The sequence below is a fragment of the Arachis stenosperma genome, chromosome 2 (assembly GCF_014773155.1).
Source record: "Arachis stenosperma cultivar V10309 chromosome 2, arast.V10309.gnm1.PFL2, whole genome shotgun sequence".
NCBI classification, from domain to species: domain Eukaryota; kingdom Viridiplantae; phylum Streptophyta; class Magnoliopsida; order Fabales; family Fabaceae; genus Arachis; species Arachis stenosperma.
Genome location: NC_080378.1, coordinates 36,396,088 through 36,408,972, shown reverse-complemented (window position 1 = coordinate 36,408,972; position 12,885 = coordinate 36,396,088). Strand labels below are relative to the sequence as shown.

The 12,885-nt window shown below is 42.6% G+C and overlaps 1 non-coding gene across 1 annotated transcript; it reads left to right on the top strand.

Annotated features, from left to right (window-relative positions):
* The first annotated feature begins 9,087 nt into the window (after positions 1-9,087).
* LOC130964410 (small nucleolar RNA R71) lies at positions 9,088-9,195 on the top strand. Its single transcript, XR_009080506.1, has one exon. It is a non-coding gene; the product is annotated as a small nucleolar RNA R71 (small nucleolar RNA).
* The last annotated feature ends 3,690 nt before the right edge of the window (positions 9,196-12,885 follow it).

Sequence of the window (12,885 nt, the reverse complement as noted above, 5' to 3'; positions counted from 1 at the left end):
TTTAGAACTCGCTGGGGCGTGTTCTGTAATTTTCTGGTGCGTGGCCTCTGTCACGCGTCCGCGTGCAAGGTGCGCGGTCGCGTCAGTCATGCGGCCGCGTCGCTGAATCTTCGCTTCTGGCACGCGATCGCGTCGTCCATGCGATCTCGTGAACACCAGTTTTCTTAAAGCTCCGTTTTGCTTTCTCCTTCCATTTTTGTATGTTTCCTTTTCCATCCTTTAAGTCATTCTGCCTTAGAAAATCTAAAACTACTCAACATACTAATCATGGCATCGAATGGAAATAAAGGTAATTAAAATAATTACTTTTTAAAGCTTAGGAAACATGTTTTTCACAATACGACATAATAAGGAAGGGAAAGTAAAACCATGCAATTAATGTGAATAAGTAGGTGAAGGATTATATAAATCACTCAAATTAAGCACAAAAGAACTCATGAAATATGGGTTTATCAAGCTTACCGAGTTCCGTTAGGCCGAGTACCTCTGCGAGGGTACTGACGAGGAGGCCAACTATGAAGTTTTCGTTCTTGCCCCTCATGAGCGGTTTTATGAGCTCAATTTTCACGCCCCTCGGGTTGCCGACTGGATTTGGTTTTACAAGGCCATGTTCATCCAAGTGGGGGTTTGCATCCCCTTCTCAGCTTTCCAAATGGGGCTCCTTAGTCGGATCTCCGTGGCACTGTCGCAGCTGCATCTGAATAGTTGGGCTTCAATCCGCTGTTTCGAGATGGTATGCGAGTACTTGGAGCTGTCGGTGTCCGTCGATGTCTTCCTATACTTCTTTAGTCTTACGAACCCTTCGAAGGAGGGGAAGGCGAGGAAGGGGTTTATGTCCTTCCGGTCTGCCCAGGGACGGAGGATATTTGGCTTATTCGAGGACTCTTATCATGGATTTAAGGATAAGTATTTCAAGGTGCGGCCGGTCAAGGGTCGTCAACCTTTCTGGTTGTCGTTGGAGGGGGAGCGCCTCATCCCGACATATTGGAGTTTCGTGGCGAGGTCCAACGCATTTATTAAGGTAACTTACAAGGGGATGTCGGCTGTGGATAGAAAAATTGCCGACGTGCTGTGGGCCGTTTTTGGGGGAAACCATGTAAACCCCCACCTCCTTATGGGTAGCCGGGAGGTCGCCAGGGATTATATTCGTGAGTCACTTTTGTCGTGTCTTTTTTTTTTTTGCATGGTTGTTTCTTTGGTTTGTTATGCTGATTATTGACTAACTTGTTCGTTTATGTTGTAGTGGAAATGTCTGCTGAAGTGACCGGCCTCGAAAGCTTGTACAAAACTTTCTTAGAGGAAAGTGATGGGGAAAAGGCCAACGGGCAATCGGTAGTTCCTCCCAGGAACGAGGGGGACCAAGCGGCGCCCTCACCTCGCGACGGCGTCCAGTTGGATAAAGTTGCCGATGCAGCACACGCTTCCCCTGTTCTCGAGGAGACGGCTGGCATCGGGCACTCATCTTCCATCCAACAGGCTGAGGATGATGACTTGAGGGTCATGCCTACCCCCAAGAGGCAAAGGTCGCATTCTAGCCCCGAGGGGATCCTTACCATGATGGAGCGAAACTTCGATGCCGGGTCGTTCATAGACTCCCAATTGCTTCTGGGCATAAAAGAACATTTTCACGGTACCGACCTAGTGGGGCAGGCGCGATGGATGTATCGCACTCTCCTTCGCGGTGCGGCCATTGCTTGGAAGGCTGAGTTCGAGTTGACAGGTATGCAAACACTACGTCGGAAGCTCGAGTCTGCCGCTCCGGCCAACAACAAATTCAAAGCTCAAGTTGAAACACTCCAGGGGCAGCTATCTAAGGCGAAGAAGGAGCTTAAGACTGCCGAGGAGAAGGCTGCGTTTGTTGAAGAGAAACTGAAAACTGTCGATGCTTCCGTATCTCGTCTGACAGAGCGGGGAACGACTTTGGAAAGCCAGCTTAGCGCTGCACAAGGTCGGTTAGTCGCCTTGTAGAAGGAATGAGATGCGGCCATCATGGCTGCCAAGACTGCTCAGGACGAGGCTGAAGGGCTTAGGAAGAAACACAAGGAGGTCCGAGAGCAAGGAAAGAGTGCGATCTTTATGACTGAGGAGGCTCTCAAGGCTCAGGTGAAGATCGTGGCTCCCGACTTTGATACCTCGGCCATCGGGGTTTTTAAGATGATCAAGGACGGTAAGATTGTTGATATGCCTAGGAAGTGAACTCTTTTACCTTGTGTTTTTGTGCCTTTGTTGTAGAACTTTTTGAACTAGTTTGTCGTACTTTATTAATCGCTTGGTCGGCTTGTCAATATTATGCTTTTCCGTTTACCCGGTAGTGTTTGCATTTTGTCTTGTTTTCGTTCTGCCGTTGTATGCCTGCCGCTTCGTCATTTGTTTACCATTACGTTAGCGTCTTTGGCGAGGCCTTATCGTGGCTTTATTATTATTATTGCGGCCGTTTATTATGACTTTTTAACTTGTTTGGCTCCCGGGGTGCCGTGTCGTTATCTCGTTTATCGTTCGATTTGAGGAACTTGTTGCCGTGTGATGCATAGTTGAGCAAAAATAAAAGAGCAAATTTGTTAAGTAAACATTAATCGGCAGTTAAACAGGGATATATCCGTGGTGAGTGTTTTAACAACAGTGAATCACTAAACTCATCGAACCGCCTAGCCGGCGTGCTCGGGCTAGGAATAAAATCTTCTCAAGTTACCTACATTCCATGTTCTCGGTATCTCCCTGCCGTTGAGCTTCTCCAATTTGTAGGCGCCTTTGCCGAGCACTGGTGCGCGAAATTGTGAACAATACTTTTCACAACTCTCATAATCCCTGGTCATGAACTCCAAAAACTTGGTGGTTCAATTCCATGGCATTACACAACTTCGCACAACTAACCAGCAAGTGCACTGGGTCGTCCAAGTAATACCTTACGTGAGTAAGGGTCGATCCCACGGAGATTGTTAGCATTGAAGCAAGCTATGGTCATCTTGTAAATCTTAGTCAGGCAAACTCAAATGTATATGATGATGAACGAAAATAATATAAAAGATAAGGATAGTGATACTTATGTAATTCATTGGTAGGAACTTCAGATAAGCGCATGAATATGCCTTCCCTTCCGTCTCTCTGCTTTCCTACTGCCTTCATCCAATCCTTCTTACTCCTTTCCATGGCAAGCTCGTGTAGGGTTTCACTGTTGTCAGCAGCTACCTCCCATCCTCTCAGTGAAAATACGTCCCTGATGCTCTGTCACAGCATAGGCTAATCATCTGTCGGTTCTCGTTCAGGCCGGAATAATATCCATTGATACTTTTGCGTCTGTCACTAACGCCCTAGCCTGCTAGGAGTTTGAAGCACGTCACAGTCATTCAATCATTGAATCCTACTCAGAATACCACAGACAAGGTTAGACCTTCCGGATTCTCTTGAATGCCGCCATCAGTTCTTGCCTATACCACGAAGACTCTGATCTCACGGAATGGCTGGCTCGTTTGTCAGGCGAGCACTCGGTTGTCAGGCGATCAACCATGCATCGTGCAATCAGGAATCCAAGAGATATTCACTAAGCCTCGAATGCTTGTAGAACAAGAATGGTTGTCAGTCACCTTGTTCATGGTTGAGAATGGTGATGGGCGTCAATCATCACCTTCATCAGGTTGAAGAACAAGTGATATCTTGGACAAAGAACAAGCGGAATTGAATGGAAGAACAATAGTAATTGCATTAATACTCGAGGTACAGCAGAGCTCCACACCTTAATCTATGGTGTGTAGAAACTCCACCGTTGAAAATACATAAGAACAAGGTCTAGGCATGGCCGAATGGCCAGCCTCCCAATGTGATCAAAAGATCTAAAGAAAAAGGTTCCAAAGATCAGAAGATTTTTAATACAATAGTAAAAGGTCCTACTTATAGAAAACTAGTAGCCTAAGGTGTACAGAAATGAGTAAATGACATAAAAATCCACTTCCGGGCCCACTTGGTGTGTGCTTGGGCTGAGCAATGAAGCATTTTCGTGTAGAGACTCTTCTTGGAGTTAAACGCCAGCTTTAGTGCCAGTTTGGGCGTTTAACTCCCAATTAGGTGCCAGTTCCGGCGTTTAACGCTGGAATTTCTTGAGGTGACTTTGAACGCCGGTTTGAGCCATCAAATCTTGGGCAAAGTATGGACTATTATATATTGCTGGAAAGCCCAGGATGTCTACTTTCCAACGCCGTTAAAAGCGCGCCAATTGGGCTTCTGTAGCTCCAGAAAATCCACTTCGAGTGCAAGGAGGTCAGAATCCAACAGCATCTGCAGTCCTTTTGAGTCTCTGGATCAGATTTTTGCTCAGATCCCTCAATTTCAGCCAGAAAATACCTGAAATCACAGAAAAACACACAAACTCATAGTAAATTCCAGAAAAGTGAATTTTAACTAAAAACTAATAAAAATATACTAAAAACTAACTAGATCATACTAAAAACATACTAAAAACAATGCCAAAAAGCATACAAATTATCCGCTCATCACAACACCAAACTTAAATTGTTGCTTGTCCCCAAGCAACTGAAGATCAAATAAGATAAAAAAAGAAGAGAATATGCAATGAATTCCAAAAACATCTATGAAGATCAGTATTAATCAGATGAGCGGGGCTTTTAGCTTTTTGCCTCTGAACAGTTTTGGCATCTCACTCTATCCTTTGCAACTCAGAATGATTGGCTTCTTTAGGAACTCAGAATCCAGATAGTGTTATTGATTCTCCTAGTTAAGTATGATGATTCTTGAACACAGCTACTTATTGAGTCTTGGCCGTGGCCCAAAGCACTCTGTCTTCCAGTATTACCACCGGATACATACATGCCACAGACACATAATTGGGTGAACCTTTTCAGATTGTGACTTAGCTTTGCTAAAGTCCCCAATTAGAGGTGTCCAGGGTTCTTAAGCACACTCTTATTGCCTTGGAACACAACTTTATTCTTTCTTTTTCTTTCTTTTTCTTTTCTTTTTTTTTTCGATTTTTTTCGATTTTTTTTTTCGTTTCCTTTTTTTTTCTTTTGTATTCACTGCTTTTTCTTGCTTCAAGAATCATTTTTATGATTTTTCAGATCCTCAGTAACATGTCTCCTTTTTCATCAATCATTCATGAACCACAAATTCAAAAGACATATGCACTGTTCAAGCATTCATTCAGAGAACAAAAGTGTTGCCACCACATCAAATTAATTAAACTATTATAAAATTCAGAATTCATGCAATTCTTTCCTTTTCAATTAAGCACGTTTTTATTCAAGAAAGGTGATGGATTCATAGGACATTCATAACTTTAAGGCATAGACACTAAGACACTAATGATCACAAGACACAAATATGGATAAACATAAGCACTTAAATTCGAAAAACAGAAGAATAAAGAACAAGGAAATCAAGGAACGGGTCCACCTTAGTGATGGCGGCTCTTCCTTCCTCTTGAAGGTCCTATGGAGTGCTTGAGCTCCTCAATGTCTCTTCCTTGTCTTTGTTGCTCCTCCCTCATGATTCTTTGGTCTTCTCTAATTTCATGAAGGATGATGGAGTGTTCTTGATGCTCCACCCTTAGTTGTCCCCTGTTGGAACTCAACTCTCCTAGGGAGGTGTTTAGTTGCTCCCAATAATTTTGTGGAGGAAAGTGCATCCCTTGAGGAATCTCAGGGATCTCATGATGAGAGGGGTCTCTTGTGTACTCCATCCTTTTATTGGTGATGGGCTTATTCTCATCAATGGGGGTATCTCCTTCTATGTCAACTCCAACTGAATAACAGAGGTGACAAATGAGATGAGGAAAGGCTAGCCTTGCCAAGGTGGAAGACTTGTCCGCCACCTTGTAGAGTTCTTGGGCTATGACCTCATGAACTTCCACTTCTTCTCCAATCATGATGCTATGGATCATGATAGCCCGGTCTATGGTAACTTCGGACCGGTTGCTAGTGGGAATGATTGAGCGTTGTATGAACTCTAACCATCCTCTAGCCACGGGCTTGAGGTCATGCCTTCTCAATTGAACCGGCTTTCCTCTTGAATCTTGCTTCCATTGTGCGCCCTCTTCACATATGATTGTGAGGACTTGGTCCATCCTTTGATCAAAGTTGACCCTTCTTGTATAAGGATGCTCATCTCCTTGCATCATAGGCAAGTTGAACGCCACCCTCACACTCTCCGGACTAAAATCCAAGTATGTCCCCCGAACCATAGTGAGATAATTCTTTGGATTCGGGTTCACACTTTGGTCATGGTTCTTTGTGATCCATGCATTGGCATAGAACTCTTGAACCATCAAGATTCCGACTTGTTGAATGGGGTTGGTGAGTACTTCCCAACCTCTTCTTCAGATCTCATGGCGGATCTCCGGATATTCACCCTTTTTGAGTGAAAAGGGAACCTCGGGGATCACCTTCTTCAAGGCCACAACTTCATAGAAGTGGTCTTGATGCACCCTTGAGAGGAATCTATCCATCTCCCATGACTCGGAGGTGGAAGCTTTTGCCTTCCCTTTCCTCTTTCTAGAGGTTTCTCCGGCCTTGGATGCCATAATGGTTATGGAAAAATGAAAAAGCAACGCTTTTACCACACCAAACTTAAAATGTTTGCTCGTCCTCGAGCAAAAGAAGAAAGAAGAGAGTAGAAGAAGAAGAAATGAGGAAGAGGGAGATGGTGGTGTGTTCGGCCAAAGAGGGGTAGAAGTAGTGTTTAGGTTGTGTGAAAATGAAGGGTTGAAGAAGGGTATATATAGGAGAGAGGGGGAGTAATGGTTCGGCCATTATGGGTGGGTTTGGGAGGGAAAGTGGTTTGAATTTGAAGGGTGAGGTTGGTGGGGATTTATGAAGGATGGATGTGAGTGGTGAAGAGAAAGATGGGATTTGATAGGTGAAGGGTTTTTGGGGAAGAGGTTTTGAGGTGATTGGTGAGTGGGGGAAGAAGAGAGAGAGTGGTGGTGGGGTCCTGTGGGGTCCACAGATCCTGTGGTGTCAAGGAAAAGTCATCCCTGCACCAAGTGGCATCAAAATTCACGTTTTGAGCCATTTCTGGCGTTAAACGCCGGGCTGGTGCCCATTCCTGGCGTTTAACGCCAGGTTGTTGCCCTTTACTGGCGTTTAACGCCAGTCTGGTGCCCCTTTCTGGCGTTAAACGCCCAGAATGGTGCCAGACTGGGCGTTAAACGCCCAACAGCTAGCATTACTGGCGTTTGAACGCCAGCTTCTTCTCCTCCAGGGTGTGCTGTTTTTCTTCCTGTTTTTCATTCTGTTTTTGCTTTTTTCATTGTTTTTGTGACTTCTTATGATCATCAACCTACAAAAAAGTAAAATAACAAAAGAAAATAGTTAACTATAAAACATTGGGTTGCCTCCCAACAAGCGCTTCTTTAATGTCATTAGCTTGACAGAGGACTCCCATGGAGCCTCAGAAATACTCAGAACCGTGTTGGAACCTCCCAACACCAAACTTAGAGTTTGAGTGTGGGGGTTCAACACCAAACTTAGAGTTTGGTTGTGGCCTCCCAACACCAAACTTAGAGTTTGACTGTGGGGGCTCTGCTTGGCTCTGTTTTGAGAGAAGCTCTTCATGCTTCCTCTCCATGATGATAGAGGGATGTCCTTGGGCCTTAAACACCAAGGATTTTTCATTCACTTGAATGATCAACTCTCCTCTATCAACATCAATCACAGCCTTTGCTGTGGCTAGGAAGGGTCTGCCAAGGATGATGGATTCATCCATGCACTTCCCAGTCTCTAGGACAATGAAATCAGTAGGAATGTAATGGTCTTCAATCTTCACCAAAACATTCTCTACAAGTCCATGAGCTTGTTTTCTTGAATTGTCTGCCATCTCTAATGAGATTCTTGCAGCTTGCACCTCAAAGATCCCTAATTTCTCCATTACAGAGAGGGGCATGAGGTTTACACTTGACCCTAAGTCACACAAGGCCTTCTTGAAGGTCATGGTGCCTATGGTACAAGGTATAGAAAACTTCCCAGGATCCTGCCTCTTTTGAGGCAGTTTCTGCCTAGACAAGTCATCCAGTTCTTTGGTGAGCAAAGGTGGTTCATCCTCCCAAGTCTCATTTCCAAATAACTTGTCATTTAGCTTCATGATTGCTCCAAGGTATTTAGCAACTTGCTCTTCAGTGACATACTCATCCTCTTCAGAGAAAGAATACTCATCAGAGCTCATGAATGGCAGAAGTAAGTCCAATGGAATCTCTATGGTCTCATTTTGAGCCTCAGATTCCCATTGTTCCTCATTGAGGAACTCAGAGGAGATTGGTGCACGCCCATTGGGGTCTTCCTCAATGGCGTCCACCTCCTCTCTTTCCTCTCCATATTTGGCCATGGTTATGGCTTTGCACTCTCCTTTTGGATTTTCTTCTGTATTACTTGGGAGAGTACTAGGAGGGAGTTCAGTGACTTTCTTACTCAGCTGACCCACTTGTCCTTCCAAATTCCTAACGGAGGACCTTGTTTCATTCATGAAACTTTGAGTGGTTTTGATTAGATCAGAGACCATTATTGCTAAGTCAGAGGTATTCTGCTTAGAACTCTCTGTCTGTTGCTGAGAAGATGATGGAAAAGGCTTGTTGGTGCCAAGCCTGTTTCTTCCACCATTATTGTTATTGAAACCTTGTTGAGGTCTCTCTTGATTCTTCCATGAGAAATTTGGGTGATTTCTCCATGAAGAATTATAGGTGTTTCCATAGGGTTCTCCTAGGTAATTCACCTCTTCCATTGAAGGGTTCTCAGGATCATAAGCTTCTTCCTCAGATGAAGCTTCCTTAGTACTGCCAGGTGCATTTTGCATTCCAGACAGACTTTGAGAAATCAAATTGACTTGTTGAGTCAATATCTTGTTCTGAGCCAAAATGGCATTCAGAGTGTCAATCTCAAGAACTCCTTTCTTCTGACTAGTCCCATTGTTCACAGGATTCCTTTCAGAAGTGTACATGAATTGGTTATTTGCAACCATTTCAATCAGCTCTTGAGCTTCTGCAGGCGTCTTCTTCAGATGAAGAGATCCTCCAGCAGAGCTATCCAAAGACATCTTGGATAGTTCAGAGAGACCATCATAGAAAATACCTATGATGCTCCATTCAGAAAGCATGTCTGAGGGACATCTTCTGATTAATTGTTTGTATCTTTCCCAAGCTTCATAGAGGGATTCTCCATCCTTCTGTCTGAAGGTTTGGACTTCCACTCTAAGCTTACTCCATCTTTGAGGTGGAAAGAACTTTGCCAAGAAGGCATTGACTAGCTTTTCCCAAGAGTCCAGGCTTTCTTTAGGTTGAGAATCCAACCATATTCTAGCTCTGTCTCTTACAGCAAAAGGGAATAGCATCAGTCTATAGACCTCAGGGTCAACCCCATTAGTCTTGACTGTGTCACAGATTTGCAAGAATTCAGCTAAGAACTGATGAGGATCTTCCATTGGAAGTCCATGGAACTTGCAATTCTGTTGCATTAGAGAAACTAATTGAGGCTTAAGCTCAAGGTTGTTTGCTCCAATGGCAGGGATAGAGATGCTTCTCCCATAGAAATCAGGAGTAGGTGCAGTGAAGTCACCCAGCACCTTCCTTGCATTGTTAGCATTGTTGTTGTTTTCGGCTGCCATGGGTTCTTCTTCCTTGAAGAATTCGGTCAGGTCCTCAACAGAGAGTTGTGCTTTAGCTTCTCTTAGCTTTCTCTTCAAGGTCCTTTCAGGTTCAGGATCAGCTTCAATAAGAATGCCTTTGTCTCTGCTCCTGCTCATATGAAAGAGAAGAGAACAAGAGAAAATATGGAATCCTCTATGTCACAGTATAGAGATTCCTTGAAGTGTCAGAGGAAAAGAGAAATAGAAAGAAGAAGGAGAAGAATAATTCGAACTTTAATTAGATAAGGTTCGAATTGTGCATTAAGAAGGAGTGGTACTCCATAAATAGAAGGATGTGAGAAGGAGGGAAGAGAATTTTCGAAAATTCAATCAAAAGATTTTGAAAACATTTTGAAAAACACTTAATTGATTTTCGAAAATTGAAAGTGGAAAAGAAATCAAGTGATTTTTGAAAAAGATTTTGAAATTAGAAATTAGAAAGATTTGATTGAAAACTATTTTGAAAAAGATGTGGTTAAGAAGATATGATTAGTTTTAAAGAGATGTGATTGAGAAGATATGATTTGAAAACAATTTTAAGAGATATGTTTTGAAAACAATTTTAAAAGATTTGATTTTGAAAATTAATGACTTGCCTAACAAGAAAAGATATGATTCAAACATAAAACCTTCCTCAACAAAAAAAAGGCAAAAAATGTTCAATCAAATCATTAATTGTTAGTAAGTATCTTTGAAAAAGGAAAGAAATTGATTTTGAAAACATTTGATTGAAAAGATATGATTTGAAAAAGATTTGATTTTGAAAAACTTTGAAAACTTGAAAAAAATTTGATTTTGAAAACAAAATCTTCCCCCTAGCACCATCCTGGCGTTAAACGCCTAGAATGGTATACATTCTGGCGTTTAACGCCCAAAATGCTACCTCTTTGAGCGTTAAACGCCCAACCAGGTACCCTGGCTGGCGTTTAAACGCCAGTCTGCCTTCTTCACTGGGCATTTTTGAATGCTCAGCTTTTTCTGTATAATTCCTCTGCAACATGTTCTGAATCTTCAATTCTTTATATCATTGACTTGAAAAGACACAAATTAAAAATATTTTTGGATTTTTAATAATCAAAATGCAATAAGAATCAAATAACAATGCATGCAAGACACCAAACTTAGCAGTTTGTATACTACTAACACTATATGAGACACATAAACACTCAAGCCAAAAGAATTCAAAGATCAAAACAAAGAAATATATGCATGGATTCGAAAAATATAACAAAAACATGCATTTGACACTAAACCTAAGATGAGACTCTAGACTCAAACAAGGAATATTTTTGGATTTTATGATTTTTTTTTGATTTTTTTTTGTGTTTTTCGAAAATTAAGTGGAAAAAGATATCAAAATTCTTAATGAGAATTTCAGGAATCAGTGCAATGCTAGTCTAAGACTCCGGTCCAGGAATTAGACATGGCTTCACAGCCAGCCAAGCTTTCAAAGAAAGCTTCGGTCCAAAACACTAGACATGACCAAAGGTCAGCCAAGCCTTAGCAGATCACTGCTCCAAAAGCAAAATTGATGAAAATCAACAAGCTCTTGTGGTGATAAGTTGAAACCTCGGTCCAATCAGATTAGACATGGCTTCTCAGCCAGCCAGATTTCAACAAATCATCATGAAACTCTAGAATTCATCTTCAAGAATTTCGAAAAAAAATAAATACCTAATCTAAGCAACAAGATGAACCGTCAGTTGTCCAAACTAGAACAATCCCAGGCATTGTTACCAAAAGCTTGCTCAAAACTTGAACAATCCCCGGCAACGGCGCCAAAAACTTGGTGCGCGAAATTGTGAACAATACTTTTCACAACTCTCATAATCCCTGGTCATGAACTCCAAAAACTTGGTGGTTCAATTCCATGGCATTACACAACTTCGCACAACTAACCAGCAAGTGCACTGGGTCGTCCAAGTAATACCTTACGTGAGTAAGGGTCGATCCCACGGAGATTGTTAGCATTGAAGCAAGCTATGGTCATCTTGTAAATCTTAGTCAGGCAAACTCAAATGTATATGATGATGAACGAAAATAATATAAAAGATAAGGATAGTGATACTTATGTAATTCATTGGTAGGAACTTCAGATAAGCGCATGAAGATGCCTTCCCTTCCGTCTCTCTGCTTTCCTACTGCCTTCATCCAATCCTTCTTACTCCTTTCCATGGCAAGCTCGTGTAGGGTTTCACTGTTGTCAGCAGCTACCTCCCATCCTCTCAGTGAAAATACGTCCCTGATGCTCTGTCACAGCATAGGCTAATCATCTGTCGGTTCTCGTTCAGGCCGGAATAATATCCATTGATACTTTTGCGTCTGTCACTAACGCCCTAGCCTGCTAGGAGTTTGAAGCACGTCACAGTCATTCAATCATTGAATCCTACTCAGAATACCACAGACAAGGTTAGACCTTCCGGATTCTCTTGAATGCCGCCATCAGTTCTTGCCTATACCACGAAGACTCTGATCTCACGGAATGGCTGGCTCGTTTGTCAGGCGAGCACTCGGTTGTCAGGCGATCAACCATGCATCGTGCAATCAGGAATCCAAGAGATATTCACTAAGCCTCGAATGCTTGTAGAACAAGAATGGTTGTCAGTCACCTTGTTCATGGTTGAGAATGGTGATGGGCGTCAATCATCACCTTCATCAGGTTGAAGAACAAGTGATATCTTGGACAAAGAACAAGCGGAATTGAATGGAAGAACAATAGTAATTGCATTAATACTCGAGGTACAGCAGAGCTCCACACCTTAATCTATGGTGTGTAGAAACTCCACCGTTGAAAATACATAAGAACAAGGTCTAGGCATGGCCGAATGGCCAGCCTCCCAATGTGATCAAAAGATCTAAAGAAAAAGGTTCCAAAGATCAGAAGATTTTTAATACAATAGTAAAAGGTCCTACTTATAGAAAACTAGTAGCCTAAGGTGTACAGAAATGAGTAAATGACATAAAAATCCACTTCCGGGCCCACTTGGTGTGTGCTTGGGCTGAGCAATGAAGCATTTTCGTGTAGAGACTCTTCTTGGAGTTAAACGCCAGCTTTAGTGCCAGTTTGGGCGTTTAACTCCCAATTAGGTGCCAGTTCCGGCGTTTAACGCTGGAATTTCTTGAGGTGACTTTGAACGGCGGTTTGGGCCATCAAATCTTGGGCAAAGTATGGACTATTATATATTGCTGGAAAGCCCAGGATTTCTACTTTCCAACGCCGTTGAAAGCGCGCCAATTGGGCTTCTGTAGCTCCAGAAAATCCAC